The sequence below is a fragment of the Acomys minous genome (assembly GCF_964271855.1).
Source record: "Acomys minous genome assembly, chromosome: 15".
In the NCBI taxonomy this organism is placed as follows: domain Eukaryota; kingdom Metazoa; phylum Chordata; class Mammalia; order Rodentia; family Muridae; genus Acomys; species Acomys minous.
This window is the reverse complement of record NC_140497.1, coordinates 21,642,284-21,656,033: the sequence shown is the minus strand read 5'-3', so window position 1 is coordinate 21,656,033 and position 13,750 is coordinate 21,642,284. Positions and strand designations below refer to the sequence as shown.

At 40.1% G+C, this 13,750-nt stretch overlaps 1 long non-coding RNA gene across 1 annotated transcript in view; it reads left to right on the top strand.

Annotated features, from left to right (window-relative positions):
- Nucleotides 1–11,792, top strand: part of LOC311585290 — a 91,763-nt gene extending 79,971 nt beyond the window's left edge. The window contains exon 5 of the long non-coding RNA XR_014775175.1: nt 8,247–11,792. This is a non-coding gene — a long non-coding RNA (uncharacterized lncRNA). The remainder of the gene's footprint in view (nt 1–8,246) is intronic.
- Nucleotides 11,793–13,750: the final 1,958 nt, after the last annotated feature.

The following is a 13,750-nucleotide window of genomic DNA, read 5'->3' as shown; positions in this document are numbered from 1 at the left end:
GATTGACAGGACTGTGGAAGAGCCTTTCTCTGGCTCCCCTTACACCGCCCTACCATATCAGCTACAATACAGGAAAGGAAGCTGCAGATGTGATCAGATTGCTAAGTGTCACCAGTTAAAATGTGGACACTTTCAGGAAGTTCTGATACCGGCTGCCCACTCAACTGGGTGTGTCATAAGCTATCTTCTATCTGTGTGTGATCCAGCTCATTGTTTCTAATATGAGAGCTCCTCACTGGTGAGGTCCATATGTGATTTTTCCATAAATGCTTATGTCCAATGGACACTGTAGACAAACTGAATGCATAGAGTGACTCACAGAAACATGTGCTGTCATTTTTCAAATGCATACTGTCCCTGCTTCACTAGATAATGACTAGGCTTACAATTCACGATGTGCATTTAGTAGAAACCATGCTTTCAACTTTTGGGTTGATCAGCTCCCAGGGTAGTGAATGAGGAAGAGTAGAAAGGTATGGACAATTATAGAAGCATGGGAAGAAAAAAGAGCCCTCATCCCCAAGTCGGGCTGAAGCCTCTCACTAGCTGGGAATAAAAAATTCCAGCACAGTTAACAATTACTGTGGAGGTCGCCTGCATAGAGACAATATTTCTTTTATATAGAAATAACTTCAAAATGAGAATGGTAAAAAAAAAGCAATAAGCTAAACTCAAGCTTGAGCAATTATGACCTCAAATATTTCCTTATTCCCCTTCTGGATATCTTCTAAGAACCTCACAAACAAGGCTCTACACTAAAAGGAGAACAATTTATTCTCCTTTATCTGTAGTTTTATTTACATCAGGCCAAATAGATGAGCTTCATTTTAATTCCAGAAGTAACTAAAAGCAGTCTGATGACACCAATGAGGTCAGTAAAATGCAGATGTTCCTCCAAACACAACGAGGCTGTGCCGGTCAGTGACCTGAACTCCCCCAACTACAGAACATCATGCTCTTCCTGCTTATTGTCCAAGGCAGCAGCACTGGCTGGCTGACCTTCTGAGGCTGCCTCAGAGATCCTCTGACCCCACCCATGCTGAAATCTCAGCCTTTGCCTCAGGAGTGTTGGAAAATGCTTCTATTACCCTGTCTCTAGCAGCATCTCACTCTTTATACGTCCTTTTTTAAATTTCATTTCATCATCTATTTATTCATTCATTCATTCATCTGAATTTCCAAGACAGGGTTTCTTTGTATAGCCCTAGCTTTCTTGGAACTCACTCCGTTCCAGGCTAGCCTTGAATTCACAGAGATCCGCCTGTCTCTGCCTCGCTATTACTGGGATTAAAGGCATGTGCCATCACTGCCCAGTTTAACTTTTTAAGACAAAGTCTCATTATATAGTAATGTATCCCAGTTTAGCCCTCAAAATCATGATCCCCCTGCCTCAGCCTCCTGTGTGCTGGAAATATAGGCATGTCAACATGCCTGATCACATGCTAGCATGCTACAAACTTTTTTTATTCATGAATTTTTATTATGTTTCTTTTTTAACATATACATTTTTATTATTACACATGAATAAAATAAACTACATAAAGCAAGAAGAACCATGAGACAGTCAGGAATTATATAAATGCTACATTCATAGTGATTTGGGTGTAAGATGGCTATTTGTACTTGACAAACTTGAAGTAAACATCTTTCCTATTATTTGTAGTGATTCTGCTCAGTATGTGACAATAAAGTATGACCCTCCATTAAGAAATTCCACACCAAGGGTCCCAGGGAAGGACTTACTCCTTCCCTGAGGGCCACTCTGTGCTTAAATATATATTAAATAAATCTTAATATAGACTTAATAAATTAAACTCTCTTTCTTTGCAGTTGATCTTTAAATTCTTTTCTGTGGCGAAGCTAAGGTTTACTAGAGCAGAGAGAACTAAAGGAAAAGAGAACACCCCAGGCTGCTGTGGACCACACTACCACACATACTGCCTTCATAAAAGTCTGCTAAAGTTTGCAATTCCAAAGGATATCGGAAGGCACCTTTTTTTCCATCTACACACGGTGTGTATCACAGTTTTAAGGTTACTGATCAGTAGGTGATGAGAGATACTTTGTTGTTGTTTTCCTTGTAATTCCCCTTCAAATTTATGAGTTTAAGTGTTTTTCCATGTTTGACAATCATTGTGACTGTTCTTCTGATCATTATTTATTGAAATTCTTCCTTGAATATATCTATTGTTATTTCTTCCTTATTGCTCCGTATGTAATATATATTAACTACAGAAATTTCCCCCATACATGACTTCTTTCTCACATGTCAAGTTACTTTTTACAATATTGATAATTTTGTTTTCTACATAGAATTACCACTACTTGAAATCATTTTGTTGTTTCTTGTCTATGTCTTTCAACAGAACATAAATTCCTTAGAAGCAAAATAAACAAACAAACAAAACCCCTTCCTTTCTATTCTCTCTCTACATTACCAAGGCAGTGCCTAACACAAGACTGGGACCTAATACTTAATATCACTATGACAAGTTTACAGGCCCGACTTTCTAAAAACATTTTTATTTTTCTGTTACCTCAACTATACTTGCTCTTGTCAGGCCACATGTCGAGGATGTGGTTCATACATATATGCATAAGTTCTGTGAATTGTATATATAAAATGAATATAGATGAGAAAACAATGAAATGTTATGGGGCTTCTTGGAATCAGATTAGAATTGATAGAGATGGTAGATATTGGCTCTAGCTCCAGGGTGGGGAGGAAGAAGGCTGATAGAAAGACAGCTTAAGTGAGGACATAGAGATGGAGGCAGCAGAACATTTACAGAGGAATATTCTGGAGTCAGGAAGGACTGTAATGGGCATTTGAGTTACAGAGGGGGAACAAAATGGGTTGAGAATAGGAAAGAGGGTCGTGATCGGTTTGTGGAAAATTTACATATAAAACATGGAATTTACTTTTTCCTTGTAGGAAATGTGGAGAAATGTGGAGTCATCAAAAGTCTTTCAGTGGGAGAGGCAGACATAAATTTGTAATGCAGGAAGAACACTCTGGTGGCGATGCTATGAATTAATTAGGGGGAAGAGAAGACCTTATTAATAACAGTTCTTCTCACAGCTCTAAAATAACTTGTGCCAAACCAGTCCAAGTATACTTTATGGACAACATTTTTAATAGAACTAGCAGAGTCAGCAGCACACGTATCCCAAATCAGATGACAAAGCAGGCACTCTGACTTCTATCCTTTAGCTTTCGCTGCCCAACTTTTTGTGTGTGTTGAAGAGTAAAACGTAGAAGTTGTATTCATCTCTTCAATAAAATGTATGCTTAAATTGATTGAGGGTTATACTCCTTTTCTGCCAAACTATATCAGCTTCCTATTCTAATATAATATTTCTGAAATGCTGAAAAACTTTATGAGCCAAGTACTCTGCATGACCTATGCCCTAGGAATGAGTTTAAGACTAATTGGTTAAGTTAATGTTAGGACATATCACCACCTAGCCTAAGCCAATATCACCTTTTCTATTTAGGATAGATGTGCTTATGTGGTGAGGTCAAGGCCAAGTCAGGATGGATATGTCTCTTGCAGAAGTTTAATAAATCTCAGATAAGACCCTCTGGCATGAGTTTTCCATCTAGACCAGATATCGATCAGCTAAAGTGGTTCATTGGCACATCTCCCTTTGAAAGGGTAGTAGCTCCATCTTCAGGAATCATTAGATTCTCCTTGATTAAAAACAGTCTCCTCTGACAGGCTGACCTGTACTTTATTGAGAGGGAGAAGTTAAGAGGACGTGACTTTGGAGCCAGATGCTCCTACGGTCAAATCCCTACTGTGCCACTCACTAGTCGAGTAATATCCATTTAATAAATGATGGAGAATTATTTTACACTGACAACGGATCTAGACATTAGGGATTACAAAGCCATGCCTTTAAAGAAACATCTGCCTAGTAAGACAATTATATAAATAATGGACAGTAGAGAAAAAGACTAGGAGCATTGGCTACACCCAACATGAAGGCAGCCAGAGAAGGGAACTAAATAAAAAATCTTCTATGGACCAAAGATTCGTAAAGAATGAGGGTGGTGAGGCAATCCTACGATTACTAAATCTAATGACCTAAAAAATAGTAGGATGTGACTTATACATAGTGTACAACCAAAGAATTTGTCCAATTATATCATTGTAATTTTTTAAATTAAAGAATATAAGACACATAGGCTACAATAAATATATGGTAAAAAAAATAGATTAAATAAAAGATGCATTTGAAAAAAGATGCATTGAAAGTAGTGAAAGCTAAAGTTAGGAAAGCAAGCAGAGGGTGTGCTTTGCTTCAATTATGCTCTAAGACTTATTATTTCTATATGGCTTCTAAATATTTTCCAAATTTACCTAAGTGCTGTGCTTTGGCTGTGGCTTGTTTCCCAGAAGCATGTATCTTAGTGGCTTGGTCTCCTGGGTGGTAACATTGAGATAGTAGAACCCTTAAGAACTGAGACCTAACAGAAAATAATTAAGCCATGGTAGCTCCACCTTCGTGAATGGATTAACGCTGCCTCCAAGGATTAGAGACTATGCTACAAGAGGACCGAGCCTGGCTCCTCTTCTGTCTGGTTTCTTGGTTCACTTTGTGAGCTCTGCCGCACTTGTCCACACTTCTGTGAAACCACCCATCAATGCTCTTGAACCTCCAGAACCACAGAGCCTGGTTTCTTTATGAAATGTTCAGCCTCGGATGTTTTACTAGAACAGACGGAGTAAGACACTAAGGATTAGATTCACTCGAATTCTGGATCCCTTGTTAAAATACAGATTACAGTTCTTGCTCTGATTTATATTTTATAATACGTGTGTGTATGCCATATATGTACATGTGCCTGTGGAGGCCAGAAGAGGGTGCCAGATTCCTTGGAGCTGGAGATCTAGCCAGTTGTGAGCAACCTGCTGTGGGCTCTGGGAACTAAGTTGTGATCCTTTAAGCTCAAGAGTGAGCTTAGGGAAAGTAGATAGTTGGCTATCGCCAGCCCATGAAATCTGGCTCCGGCCCTCCTTTGTAGACCCTAATCCCCTCAGAAAGTCATGATAATATGCTTTGGGCCACTCTCCTCTGTAAGCCCTTACTCTAATTTAAAATAAAATCCATTTGAACAATAAACACAATATAGGAGAAAGAGGGAGAGAAGGAGAAGAAAGGGAGAGAGGGAGGTGTGTGTGTGTGTGTGTGTGTGTGTGTGTGTGTGTGTGTGTGTGTGTTGAGGGGGTGATGACCAAGCCCAGTATATGCAAATGAAGTAATTTCTTCCCAAACATCCCATCTGTTTTTTCACAATCTTCCCTGGGTCACGGAACTCTACTCTTTGCCAGCTGGCATTCCCTGAGCCCTGGGTAGAGTCATTCCTCGTCATCCAGATGTATCATGGCTTGCTCAGGTCAGGTCTGGATATTCTTAAACCCTTTAGCCTCTCTGTCCCCCATCGAAGGACTCAGCTTACGTGCTTGTCCTCGATCCACCCATGTAGTGCCTGAGACCAATGATAAGCAAAGTCTGGTGGCTACATCACCTAGTTAAGGCCGGGTTTCCAGTTCCTACATTCGCTTTCTTCATCCTGCTGAAAGGGTTTGGAATCTTTTGTTTCCCTTTCTCATTGTAGTCTAGTAAAGGCGTCTTTGCCATTCCTTCCTGGAGGGTTTGGAAACAGCCTGGGATGAAGTAACACAGGATAATAAATACCTCAACTTTAACTACAGAAGGGGACCTCAGCAGTCTTTGGCATCATCTGGCCAAATAATCAAAGTGAGTCTGTGGTTTACCAGACGTCACTGTCTTGTTATGCTTGTTTTTAGGACACAGCTGCTGGATTACGGTCTGTCTACCCTGGTAATTACTTCTTTACATGGGCGTTGCTGTGCAATGGACCATAAAGCTGTTGTGGGTTTTTTTTTTTTTTTCAAACTTTCAAAGATGGCAGATGTGGTGGTTTAAAGGAGAATGGCCTCCATAGGCTCTTAGATTTGGATGTTTTCCTAACCAGGGAGTGGCACTATTTGAAAGGATTAGGGGGTGTGGCTTTGTTGGAGGGACTGTGTCAGTTGGGGGGTGGCCTTTCAGATTTCAAAAGCCCAAGTCAGGCCCCATGCAAACTCTTTTTATTGTTGCCGGAGGATCCAGATACAGAGCTTCTAGCTCTTTCTCCAGCACCATGTCTGCCAGCATGCTGCAATGGTCCTAGCCATGATGATGATGAACTGTGTCTCGGAAAAAGAAAACAAGCCCCTATAAAATGCTTTCTTGTATAAGAGTTGCTTTGTTTCTTCACAGCAATAGAACAGTGACTAAGACAGTATTTCTTTTTCTTTTTCACCTGACTTCAATTCTTTCTATCCTTGGGATCTTTTATTGTTCTAATTTATTTTATTAATAGATAGATAGATAGATAGATAGATAGATAGATAGATAGATAGATATGAGTGTTTTGCCTGTGTGTATTATGTCTGTATACCACATGCATGCCTGGAGCCAAGGAAGGCAGAGAAGGCATCAGGTCTTTTGTAGCTTCAGTTATAGGTGTTGTGAGCACCATATGGGTGTTGGGAATAGAACCTGTATCCTCCTGAAGTGCAGCCAATGCTCTTTTTCTTTTCTTTCTTCTTTGTTTTGTTTTGTTTGTTTGTTTTGTTGTTGTCTTGTTTTGTTTTGTGAGACAGGATTTCTGTGTGTAGCCTTGGTTGTCCTGGGCTTGCTTTGTGGACCAGGCTGTCCTCAAACTCACATAGATTCAGATATTCGTCTGCCTCTGCCTCCAACAGTGCTAGGATTAAAGGAGTGTGTCACCATGCCTGGCTACAGCTAATGTTCTTAACGGGTGAGGGCCATATCACTGGCCCGTGTGTGTGTGTGTGTGTGTGTGTGTGTGTGTGTGTGTGTGTGTGTATGTGTGTGTGTGTTTTATAGTCTTTCAATACTGGTTTTTAATTCCTTGAATGTAAAAGTAAATAAGTGAAAAATAAATTTTAAAAAGTAAGTCTAATTACTTTTAAAGAATTTTATTTGTCACTGTTTCATCAGCCTTATTATAAGGTACCAATGTATAGTTTTCTTTGTAATTATCTTGTTTATAGTTCAAAGTACTAATTTAATATATGACTGAGTTTTCTCAATGCATTTTGGGAAATTCTAGTCATTGTCTCCCATCCCATCACCTCCTAACATGTGCCTCTAAGGTGCTATGTGCTGCTTATGTACTTCTTAGAATTTTTATAGTTCTTAGAAATTTTTTCCCTGTGTGTCATTTACTTTTCTTCTAACCTTTGTTCTGGTTTACGGACTCCACCTCCAGCCATGTCTAATATGATATTAAGTTTGTCTATTAATTCCTTAGCTAATGTTATTTTATTTTTCAATTTTAGGGTATTATTTTGCTTTTATTCACTCCTGCTTGCCGTTTAAATCTTTAATTAGTCATTTATATGTTTAATTTTAACAATATTTCATTTTATGTATGTGGACCTGTGTATAATATATGTACACCACATGTATGCAGAGGCCCTTAGAGGTCTGAAGAGGGCACTAGATCCCCTGCAACGGAACTGGAAGGCAGTTGACAGTCACCATGTGGGTGCTGGTATCTGAGCCTTGATCTTCTGTGAGATCAGTAAGTGGCTCTCAACTGCTGAGTTCTCCAGCACCTATGTGCTTGGTTCTTAGTCACAATCACCTTAATGATTGTGTTTAATGATTCACACTCTGGAAGAACTGGGCACCTGTATATAATTTGTTTTATTTTGTATATCTGTTGGTTGTAGTACTTTCTACTGATAAAATTTCATAAAATGCTATTTTAAGTGGCATTGTATTTATGTTACAATTTTATGTAGTAGATCCTTATATATGCATACATAAATGCATATATATGCAATTGTAAATGCTGTTATCTTCTGGCAAGGGTTTTTGTTAACTTGGGGTAAAAGTTAATAGCAACTCATCTTAATTCAATTCTGAACTAAACTTATTCAGGCAGGTCTCAGTCTATGAAAGGAAGTTCATGTCTGTATTTACTTTTCCATAACCCTTCATAGAATCCTGGGTTTGTACTGACAACTTGGAGTGGTTCACGTCCTCAGACTAAATATTCTCTCTGAAGCACTACAGAACTGAAAAGTCTGTGTAGCCTTGGGGCCTCTCAGCCCTTGACTGTTTATAAATAGACTATCTGATAGGGAAAAGCAGCACAAAATGTAAAACTCACTCTTCAATATGTCCCTTCACTCTAGGGTCATAGGTCATCAAATCCTGAAACTATCATTCATAAACTCCAACATATGCCCTCCTGCTGTGAGACAGAAGAAAGCCTCAATGGGCTCTTCTGCCTCTCACCTTTCACTTCCAGCTGAGGATCTCAAATTCTCACAGCTTCTGCCTCCACAAAGGAGCAGCATCAAGGAAAACAACTGTAAATTATCTTCCCCCGCCACCCACCCGCCTCTGCAAACCATAGCCACTCAAGGTCTGGCTACGTAGATGGCTCTTTGATATCTTATCTAGGCTTCCTGATTGTTCTCTGAACAAAAAGACTCTTTGGCTGTAAGCAGAAATCTCAAAAAAAAAAAAAAAAAGTGATTCTAAATGTCCTCCAAAGGTAGGATATATACCAACAGGCACTGTTTCTTATGATGTGACATGTGAAAGATGAATTGAGTCACACTGAGACCTTTCACCTGAGATGCTAGGAGCCAAGTTGTATCTGTATGGACAGAGCTCGTGAGAAGAAGGCTTTGCATGGAAATACCAGGAATAAATTTTGAGAAGACTGTTAAAAATAAATAAATAAAATATCTGTAGGTACTTTAAGACATGATTCTAGGATTCTGAGAAGCGCAATCTGACATGCACATCTGAAAAGCTAGAACATTGCAGGTGAGGTTGACAAAGGAGGGAAGGGTGAGGTCACGTGGTATATGAGCATCGAGCTATCTACAGAGTAACTCTGGAGGGATGCTCACATGTCTGTAGGTGCCAGGGAGGCAAGGGGAAAGTGTCACAGGAGGGGCAGTAAGTGAGATGAAAGATGACTCAGGAGGAGCAAAATGCCCAACAGGCCAAAAAGATGTGCTATCTACTTGTGAGAAGCAAGCAAGATCACCCATAATACCGACACAGTGACACAAGGCCATGGTCCCAGCAGTGAGGAGGTGGAGGCAGGAGGATTGCTTTAAGTCTGAGCTTAGCCTTCCCTACGTGACTTTTAGGTGAGCCAAGGACACACAGAAATACTGTGCCTCAGAACACCCAAGCAAACCCTGAGAGTTGAACAGCCAGTCAGCTATATCTGGTCAGGTATAGAATCTATAGATGTCATTTCAATGTAGAGGTATAAGGAAAGCCTGATAGCTACGTGTTCAAAATGAAATGAGAGGATTTTTTTTTCCTTTTCTTGAGTCACACTTCTGTCAGGTTTAAAGGCTCTGTTCACAGAGGAATACGTTTTTGCCCTGAATATAATAAACTGTCACATGGAAGACATAAATACTTGGCATGCATTCCACACTCTTCAAACTGTCACCTGGAGCCCTCGGACAGTGGTATTCAGGGCTGACAACGTAAATGACTTCTAGAAGACACACTACAATACCTGCCAGCAAGGCTCTCCTCGGATGCCTCTGCTGCCTTCATTCAGAAACTAGAACACTCCCATTGACTATTCCAGCCAAAATTCAGAGACCCTCCGCACCAAGAATAGCATGCCCTGAGCAAACATATCGATGTGCATTCCGCCCACACACACTTTCTTTTTACTATATAGTGATCCCCTTAAACATGGTTCAGATCCCAGGCCTCTCTAAAATTGGACTCCAGTAAATATTGGAAACAGTGGACTGTTCTTAAACTCAGACATTCTGGCAAATGTATCACGTTCTTCTCTTCCTGTTCCAAACAGAACTTACTGCCACTTAAACATTACAGTAGAATAGCGAGAGCACTGATTTATTTCTGCGTTCACCCTTCTTTGGATATGTCTCAGGAATCAAATGCCAAGATAGATTCCCAAAACTGAATCAGCAAGTATCTTCTTCTCATCTCTCTTACTTGGTGTTTTGAAGCTGCCCAGCTTTACAATCAGTCTGGAGACCAGGATCGAAAACTGTGTTCACTCCCTAGACAGGGATAGATGTGACTCTTGCAGAAGCCATGCTGTATCCTCCGGGAACAGCTCATGAGGGTTTTGCGAATGATGCTGCTTATGGCAAGGCCCTTGAAGATTCCAATCCACTTGGCAACAACCCATGGAAATGATACCATGGACTCCTCATTGTCATCACCACGTATGATCATATGATGCTCAGTGATGTTGAACTGAAACCCCAAAGTCATACTGACAAATTTTTCTTTTGCTTATATTAGAAGCCAACAAAGGGCATAATGTTTTTTATAATTTATCCCAGCATTCATTTGATTCATGAATGTATAAATGATGAAAATGGTTCAGTGGTCCACTGAGGGAGAGGGGGAAAGAGCAGAAAAGTCTATAAAGTGTTCACAAATGAAGGAACAAGGAAATGTATATGATTGGGTAAAAGTAGAAACATTCTGCTTGGATGTTAATGTTTTCTAAATAGCAAAGCTCAGGTTTTATTTTGTAGGCCAACATTAAATTGAATTTTGGTTAGCTTTGGTGGGAATCCACAGCCTTGTAGCTGCCTCAGTCAAATTATCTCCCAATTAAGTGCTATAATATATATGAACTCCAGCATGGACATTCTTGATCACATGGTTCTCCTGGGCAGCTTTCCTCCAAAAATAAACTCAAGATCCCAGAGTGTTTCCAGGTCTTTCTTGCACCTGCAATCAGCAGTTACAAGGAAGAAAGAAGAAATAAAGGCCCACATAAGGATGGTGTGGCCAATCTTGGAAGAGGTGTTTATCCTTTCTACAAAATATCACTGGCCAGAAGTGACTCATGATTTTCTTCTGACTTCAAGAGAAAGAAAAATGCAGTGTTTATTTGCTGCCTAGAAAAGGAGCTTATTGTTTTTAGCTTGTCCCTGCTATATGTTTCCAGTTTACCCTTCCTTGTCTCTTCTCCTCCCTATGGGAACCACTCAAAGTCACATTAGATTAGTACATCCTGCTCAGATTTACAGGGTCATTTGATGATGCACAAATCTTCCATCAAGTCTTGAGGTGACTCCTTGTATTTTAGTAACCTATGAATTAATGAATGAGGTGTCTGCCAACTGTCACCACACATACACATGCAGTAGAGAAACAGCCAAACGGACTATAGCAATAAACACCCCCACCACAACCCCACTCAGCAAAGTGTGAAAGTGTAGAAGCCAAAGCAACCACAATTGTGAAAGCCATGCAGCATAACATGTCGTGAATTTTGGTCTCATGGCAGGAGAAGTCACTGCATAAGGTTTCTCTGAGCTTGTGTGGAAGGTTGACTTTGTCTGTTTTTTCAGCAGCATGGATTCATCTTCTGAGAGCTCAACATGGCCATTGTTTTCCTTGAAAGAGAACAGCAAACCTTTAGGAGGCATCCCTGAAGTCAGCCATGTGTTAAATGGAAATTCTAGGTTTCAATAGTTTGTAGACATTAGAAACAACCAAAACATGGCTTGATTGCTTAGTTTATAGTTCACCTTAAATTATTAAAAATCCTTTAAGAACTTCCCAGGTTCCTGATCCCTTTGTTCCCCAGTCTTTGTATGTGTCAGAAACCTTGTGCAAAGACTTGGCCACCATACAGTTTCTATCTGCTTCCTCCCCACATGGCAACGGCTTTCAATTAATAAAAGCTATTTAGAGACTACAAATTCTGAATGCTAATGCTTTAATGTGAAGCTGGTATATGTGTATGTTTGAGTGTTTGTGTGTGTGTGTGTGTGTGTGTGTGTGTGTGTGTGTGTGTGGGAGGGAGGGAGGAAGAGAGAGAGAGAGAGAGAGACAGAGAGAGAGAGACAGAGAGAGAGAGACAGAGAGAGAGAGAGAGAGAGAGAGAGAGAGAGAGAGAGAGAGAGAGAGAGAGAGATTGAGAGAGTTTACTTTTCTGAAAAGATTTGCTGTTGGTGGTAAGTTTTCTTCCCTCCTTCCTACCTGCATTTCTTTTCTTCCTTCCTTCTTTAAATTTTCTGTCTTTCTTTCATTCCCTCTTTGTTATTCTTTCCTTTGGACTTGTACTTTGACTGTGTGTATTCTACAAATGTTTTCTTTCTAGTACTGCTACCTGACTTTTCAGGTTTTCTGCATGTTCCCTTTTACTCACACTTGCAAACTAGCCAGTGTTTCCCAGGTTTTTCTTGGACAGACACAGCCACAAAACTCACACACCACTGAAATTATGTTTCTCATTTCTCCTACAGTTTCCAAGTGCTCATGTTTAATGAACAGTTTTATCAACTCCTTTGATACTGTATAAAAGGATTACCATTATTTTGGTATCCAGTTTTAGTTTCTTCACTGATACCTGCCAGTTATTAAGTCAATTTAGCATGTTCTAAATTCATTGTATGACAGCACTTTGAGATGAAAATATCTACATTCCCATAGGCTAAACACCGTGGAAAATAGTGAAAAGTTTTATTGGATTAGTGAGATAATTTTTAAGAATTCAGTCCAATGCAAACAGTTGGTTTCCTGATTTTCTGAAGTGGTTTTGCTTCAAACGGTGATTAACGGCTTCTATGCTCTCACTTATTATGGCTTTGGTGGTTTACAAATCCAACCCCTGAGCAGCTAGAGGATATGAGAAGAGAATAACAGAGGGTTCATGGTCCTGCCTCACAGTGTTGTACATGGTCCTTTTTCCAGAACCCAAACACACTCAACTCAACATCAGAAAAAGTTGGAGGGTGTATCTACTCATGTGATGAGAAAGGGGAAATAGGAAAGTTAAGCTACCACCATATTTAAAGGACAATACAACTAGACTCCCAGACTATCATACTGTTGGCAAGCAGACATCATCTAAATCTAAAATATGCAACCAAGACAGCTGAAAACCCAACTGGTACCTACCCTGAAAGTCTACCTTGCTGATATTTTAGCTAAGTAACATTGAGAGTTTACTATTTGCAAGGCACTCTTCCAATTGTTTTTTAAGTCACCATTCATTAAAATAATGCCAGGAAGTAGTGCTCGTTGTACAGATGAGAAAACTGGGAAACTTATACCAGTCTCACAGCTCATATATACCTTTCATCCCAAGTTCTAGAGAAGATTCACCTACTAGATTATCACAGTGGCTCTAATTTCTTCATAAAGTTCTTGGTTTGTTTACTATGCTATCTCCTAATAACACATGCCATTCTTTTCCTTGATAGATGGTTCTTTTCAGACCTCAGTGTCCACTTGTTCCAACCTAGAGCTGATTTTACTTTCTGACATCCCCATTCAACCCTTAGGAAATTATCCCCCAGTTCATAGAGCAGTGTGCTCACTCACTTCAGATGTCAACATGACTCAGCTCAGAGACATCTTAAGCGAGGCTCAGTTGAGGGACTGCCCAGATCAGGCTGTCCTGTGCGTATGCCTGTGGGACGCTGTCTTGATTGTTGATTAATGTGGGAGGGCCCAGCCCACTGTGGGCAGCAGCATCCCTAGTAAGGTGAGAGAGCTTTATAAGAAAACCAGCAAAGTGTGAGCCTATAAGTATAGTACACGGGGAGCAAGCCAGCAGGCAGTACTCCTCCATAGCTCCTGCCTCCACTTCCCTCAGTGACGGACTTTTCCCAGTTACCTAGAAGCATAATATGAAATGAGCCCTTTCCTTCCC